The sequence below is a fragment of the Ailuropoda melanoleuca genome, chromosome 12, assembly GCF_002007445.2.
Source record: "Ailuropoda melanoleuca isolate Jingjing chromosome 12, ASM200744v2, whole genome shotgun sequence".
Taxonomy (NCBI): domain Eukaryota; kingdom Metazoa; phylum Chordata; class Mammalia; order Carnivora; family Ursidae; genus Ailuropoda; species Ailuropoda melanoleuca.
In genome coordinates, this window is record NC_048229.1 from 57,670,646 (window position 1) to 57,677,646 (window position 7,001).

The 7,001-nt window shown below is 39.5% G+C and overlaps 1 pseudogene; it reads right to left on the reverse strand.

The window, feature by feature from the left end:
* Positions 1 to 369: 369 nt before the first annotated feature.
* Positions 370 to 7,001, reverse strand: part of LOC105237091 — a 33,183-nt pseudogene continuing 26,551 nt past the window's right edge.

Sequence of the window (7,001 nt, forward strand, 5' to 3'; positions counted from 1 at the left end):
AATCCTAGGAAATGCCTTGACCCATATTAAATAACTAATACATGTTTTTTATTAAATTGCAGAATGAATGTTTTAAGAAAATGTTCAATTATCAATGTATATCAAATCCCCTTGTTAGTGATTCAAGATGCACATTATTTTAGGACACTCAACAACCTTTCACACACTAAATAAACGTATTCATTCAATGATGTTTATCACGTTTCCTCAACTTTTTAGGTGTTATGAATATTTCCAGTTATTTTAGGTCAAATAATAAGCAGTGAGTATATATCTCATACAACTTATTTGGAGAAATGCTGCTATGTTTATTTAACGTATATTACAGGTGTTACCACTTTTGCAGTAAAATACCTGATATACATACTATCAGTGAGCAGGAATGAGACAGAAGGGAGCATAAAAACTGTGTCCACCAGCCTCTGTTCCCTGTGAGCAGCTCTGTGAGTCCTTTGAAGTGTGCCAAACCAGAGCTGGCATCTCAGAGCACACCCCCTGGACGAGCCAGCCGTTCTCTTCCTCAGAATGACTGGGGGGGTGCAACTGCGGAGTCTGCTTATCGGTTCCGTGCTCCAGGAGTGGTACTCTCCCAAGAACTGTCTCTCTGATTGTTACAGTCCCGTAGGACCCAGTAGTCAGGCCCCCCTGGCCTCCACAGTCAGGCATCCAGGTGTGAAACTTGGGCTGTAGGTCATCGGATGTGTGCATAGAAGCTTCCCTCTGCGAGATACTGGTGATTGGGAGAGAGGCAGAGGGATAGCGCAAAGATGGCATGCACTAAAAAAAGAAATAAAAAGTTTAAAAAGAAGATTGAAAAGGAAAAGAAAAGAAAAAGAGGAGAAGAAAAAGATGATGCCCTTAGGCTTCAGCAAGGCTGAGAAAAAGTGTGAAGATAGCATCTGTGGCTGGAACATAAAGATAGAACCCACTGTGATGGGGGGTGGGGTGAGGGTGGGGATAAAAGATGGCACCTGCTGCCCTAGCAAGACTCAGGGACAGTGTGTACCAGCCTCGGTCCCTGGAGAATATCCCATCAGGCCCCTGCCTCTCGATCTGATGCTTTAAAAGTAGCATTGAGCCTCTTTCACATGAAGTCTGGGTAGCTTTCAAAGACTGCTTCTCCTCTGGGCCCTGGAGCAGGTGAGTCTGCAAAAGCCCTTTGAGAGTCATTTCTCCATTTGCTACAGCTCTGCAGGTCTTCTGGATGCAGGCCCTGTTAGTTTTCAAAACTAGATATTTTGGGGCTCATCTCTTAGGAGAAAGTATAAAAGTTGGGGTGTCTGATGTGGGAGTATGGACCCTTTGCTCCTGGGGGAGAAGGTCCAGGTTTTGAGTTCTCTCCCATTTATGGGTCACCTTGCTGGGTAGGGAGTGTTTGGGGAGAGTGTGTCTCCACCTTTCCTACCTGTTTCAATGTGTTGTTTCTTCTTTTCTTTTCTTTTCTTTTCTTTTCTTTTCTTTTCTTTTCTTTTCTTTCTTTCTTTCTTTTTTTTTTTTCTTCTCATTTCCCAGATCTGAATGAGTTGTTCCACTGTTTTTTTAGGATTTTCTTAGAGGAAAGTGTTCCCCAGGTAGCTGTAGATTCAGTGTGTCTGTGGGAGGAGGTGAGTGTAGGATCTTCCTACATCACCGTCTTAAACTGGCTCTTGGGTATTCTTATACATACTAGTTTGGGTTCCTGAGAAATGGACAACAGGACAGGATTAGACATGCAACAGATTGATTGGGGGTGGGAGTTGGGGAAGGTGGGTAGAATCTTCAAAAAAAGGCAGATCTGACTCCTATAAAGGAGAGACAGGAGAGGAATTGTGTCAGGAAGAATCTCAGACTGCCTCACAGTTTTAAAAACTTTTAGCCAAGTCACTGGGGAGTCCTCAAACGAAAATCAGTCATTGAAGGAGTTCATCTCGTCAGATAATTATTTAGTAACCCCACTGTGCTCTTTCACTGGCTTAGAAAAGCCCACAGGTAGCTTGGTCTTGCTGTAGATATGATGGAGAATAGAGAGGGATACCAGCTGGAGTATTCACGTCTCCACCAGGACATATGGGCAGGACGTTTTCATGACTGTCACACTATACATTGATCTTTGTTTCCTCGAGATTTCCTCTGTATGTCCAGAGCCCTAATGTTATTTTTTTAAATTGCTAAATAGAGGATATAGGCATTTTTAAGGCCCTTTATAAATGTTTCCAAATGGTGCAACATCTAGGGGCAAAGTTGGGTGTGTTCATAAATATGTCGGTTAAATGCACCGTCGTACACACGTGTCATCATTGGATGGTATCATTATTAATTTTAAATCTGTATGAGTTTCACATTCACAAAGCAATACTTGGATTTGATTGCAAAGCTGTGTTTTTGGACTGCTTTTGGCATTGCTTGGGGCATCGTGGAAACAGAAACTCAGCCCTTGTGTTGGTAGCATGTGGACCCAGGGTTTCCAGTCTTTTATGTTACAGTACTTGCCTTTCCCTGTTGCCCAACTAGGCTTAACGCCAGCCCTGTTCTTTAGTTGCACTGGCTCTGCTCCTCCCATTCACTTGTTCATGCGTTTGATACTGTGCTGAGATGGTGGCAGGCAGGCATATGGAGGATCTTGCCTTTGGAGGATTGCACACAACAGCAACAGCAGGCCTGCTGGTGGGGAAGCAGCATCTTGTTTGTTAAAGTCAACCCTCTTCCCACCGAATCAGCCCCAGGCAGAGGGTCTACACAGCTGAGAATGTCAGAAAACACGGGGTGTCTCAGACCTTCACCAAGATTGGCATTTCAGGCAGAAAGGCAGCCTTTGCCTAGGGGATATCACTGCAGAGTTTGATAGTTCTTGGTAATTAATCAACTGCTTGAATGAAGGCATCCAGGCTGTATCAGGAAGAGTGAATAAGGACGGAACTTCATATGGGTATAGAGGAAAGCAGAACTCTTTGCAGCAAAAACGATACTAGGCTGCAATATCCTCTCGAGAGGAATGGGTCCCTGTATACGCAGAGAAAATCCAAGCACTTTCCACGGCTTTGTCACTAGCTTTTGTTGTAAGTTTGGAAGTTGCATCTTCGTTTCCTTTACTGTAAAACAAAGCAGCTGAAAATGGGATCCCTAAGAATCCTTACAGATTTAATATTCTGGGGACCCAGTTACATCTCCCATCTCCTTCTCCCTGATGCCTCTTTCTCTCTGAACCACCCAAACGTAGGATCACTTGCATTATTTCTCTTATATTGCTTCACCTAGCAGAGCTTTGATAGGTATAGGAGTTGGCTTCAGCTGCCGTCACGAAATACCAGAGATTGGGTGGTTTAAGTAACAGATTTTTCTTTCTCACAGTACAGGAGGCTGAGAAGTCTAAAATCACAGTGCCGGGAGAGTTGGTATCAGTCTGAAGCTACTTCCCTTAGCTTGTAGACAGCTGCCTATCCATGGCTCATTGTGGAGAGAGAGGGAGCTCTGATCTCTCTTCTTACAAAGACATTGATCGTACCAGATTAGGACCCCACTCTTATGATCGCATTTAATCTTAGTTACATCTTAAAAATCCTATCGCCAAATGTAGTCACTTTGGGACTAGGGCCTCATCAGCACATGGATTTGGGAAGTGGGGCATCATCAAATCCATGGCAATAGGGTTGTGGTCATGAAGGAGCTATCTGAAGGGTCAGTCAATTATGGGAATTGTGTCTTACTCACACCCCAAACACCATGCTTTTTTATACTCTTATCTTCAGGATGTTCCATTTCTCTAAAATGCTTTTTCCGAAACTTTTCTTTTCCCTAAGTTGTAAAATCCTACTTACCCTTTTTTTTTTTTAAAGATTTTATTTATTTATTTAAGAGACAAGAGAGAGCAAGCACAAGTGGGCAATGGGCAGAAGGAGAGGGAGAAGTGGACTCCCTGCTAAGCAGGGAGCCTGATGGGGGGACTCAATCCCAGGACCCTGAGATAATAACTTGCGCCAAAGGCAGACGCTTAACCACTGCACCACCCAGGTGCCTCTCCTACCTACCTTTTAAAAGACAAACAAAACTCATCTCTGGGATTCTCTCTTAAATCCATCTCCTTTTAGGGTCTCTCACATTTTCCCTGTATTTTCCTACATTAGTTTGTATATATGTATTCCCTTCTCTGGAGATAATGCCATCCCCTTCCTTTCTCTTCTCTTAAATTATTTATTTAAATGTAATTACTATGACAGTTGAGATAATGCTTCACTCAACTTCCTTCTGGAATAGAGGAAGTTGTGATTTTTGTTGTTTTGGGATGAATAAACCTGCCCCTTATGACAAGAGACAGTGTCACCACCTAATGTAAGTGAATTAAGCTGGATACTTTTTTGTGTATGTAAATCATCACCCCTAAAATAATTCACTATGACTAATGTTGACATTTCTGTACCTGGGTTTTCAGTTGTAGCTGATAACAGTAATCTGGACAAAACAGGGTAGTAGAGATTTTAGATTGTCTTGCTAGGATTTATGGCCTATCAAACAATTTGGGTTTAGTTCTATTTGTTTGTTTATTTTTGAGAGAGATAATTTTATTACTTTTCTCTAATGACCATGGATCTATTCAGATTTTAAAGATATTTTTGGGTCAGTATGCATATGAGAAAATGAATAAAACATTTCTAGAAAAAATACACATTTTTAAAATGATTAGCAAAGGTTATATTTAGAAATCTATGAGTAACAAAGATCCTCCATATATTTAATGTCCTTTTAAAAAAAAAATGTTCGATTCTGCTGTCGCACTCTTTCATCCTTGATAAATTTAGCAGGGGCTTTCCAATCTTTTAGTCTTTTTAAGGAATCAATTTTAGGTTTAGTTGATTATCTCCAGTGCTTTTTGTTTTTCGTTTTGTTTTTTTTTTAATTTAAGTCAGTTACATTTTTATTCTTTCCTTCCTTTCTACATTTTGTGGATTCATTCAGTGGTTATTTAATTTTTCATAGATTTTTTTAATAGAATGTTTACTAGAACGTATGAGTCTGTGTCACAAGTCTGATCTTGGTTACCCCCACCTCCATCCCCACCATACCCCATGTAGGACGGGTTAGAATCTCCAGTGGTGGGTGGTCATTAACTAGGAGGAAATGGGGATTTGTTAAGGTAATGCTGTTACAGGACTCCATGAAGCCAGTAGAGAAGGAGAGCAAATTATTTACATTTGCATTCATTTCACCATCTCAGATTTCCTTGGTGTTTATATTGGATTTTATAGGGGAAGTAAATTGCACAATACCAAGTTTACAAATGGAAAAATTGAGGTTGAGAAGGCTTAATTGGTATTTATAAGTACTGTCAAAAGTAAATAAAAAATGGAAGTAAAACCAATGAATTACTTGAGTAGTAATTTGAAGAATTTTACTGTGCATGCACACAAAAGAAGGTTTACAAACTGGGAGCACAAACCAAAGCATGGAATGAAGGTGCAGAGGGACATTGTTATAAAGCAACTTACATAGTACTCAGGCAGTGTTTATTCTTTCCAGTGATTAGTTACAATGTTAGACTTTTCTTAAAGGAAAGGGAATTGGTGTAGGGTTACTTCATATCAATTTTGGGGAACTATTTAAGTTTTGTTTATGCTTTTCAGAGGCATAAGCAAGGAGTGACCCAGGTCAAGTTAGCCTCATTTGTCATGCAAAATAAGGTAAATTAAGCTTTGCTTGATGACTAAACTGGTTTTGTCTGCTCAAGGTATTTTCAAGTCTGATCTCCGTTTCTGTTTGATTTTAACAGTTCACACAATTAGGAAGTGATGATATTATGGTTCAAACAATGTAAAAAAAGCATGCACTGAATATGAAAAAAAATAAAAGGAAACTAGGTATAACACAGTGTTTCAGGGTAAGCTGGGAGAAGAATAAGAGACAGACAATAAATCCAGACGTGGAGTAATTAGGAACAGAGTCCTAAATAGGACTAAACAGGTGAGCAAGAGGGTCTAGGATAATTGCCTTACACAAGGTTATAACGTCCAAACCCCCATGAGGTAAGTACATGGATCATTTGAGGTTAGAACATTGGAGTATTGCCTAGTTACTGTGACAATGATTTACTAAATTGTTTGTATTTACCAAAATTGACAGTTCACTGAATTGTCATTGTAAGCTTTGACTTCAATTTTGGAATGCCCAGAAAGTAATAACAGGAAAACAAACACAGACAAATATATGTTTGCTAGATTGTACTACTCAGATATGTTTGCCTAAGTGTGAGGTTAGAGATGGGTTCTTTACTTTGAAATCCTAAAATAGGCTGTCTAGAATGACATCATCCCACCAGGAAAATCTTCTTCAGAACTTTTGTGGTTCTAAACATATGTAGCATGTAAAGAACAGAGAACAAATAGATTTCTAGATTCCACACATTGTATGAATACACACAAACTCACACACACACATCTGTTTCTTGGCCTGGTTCAGGAATTTATTTCCCATATGCTCCATTCTCTGACTTTCTAATGGTTCATTTTATGATATGATATTCTTTCACACATGAGTGAATTGAAAAACATAAGTAGCAATCTGCCTGCTGTGAATTGACTTCTAACTCCCTTCTCCTTTCTTAATGTCCATGCATTTGACTCCATAACCAAGTGCCAAGAAAGAGGTTTTCACTGCTTGGTATTTACACTCTATCTGCATTTCCACTCTGCCCCACCCTCAAAGAAAACATTTGGACTTAGTTCAGAGTTCTGAAAGAATATTTGCATTGTAGATTCCCTTTTAACATTTGCAGTGAAAATAACGAGAGACAACTCATTCCCTAATGCTCGCATTACAGAGTATTTGTGTAAAATTAATTAGAAAAGAATTAATATTGTATATGCTCCACTTATAGACCCAAATATTTTCTTGGAATTGATTTGATGTCATGTTTTTCCCCCCAGAATATACTCAGCATGATGCAAATATTTATTTCATTTTAATTTATTTGTACTAAAAAATGGGCTTTTTACTTTTGTGCTCACAGATCTTGATGATTACCTCTATCAAAA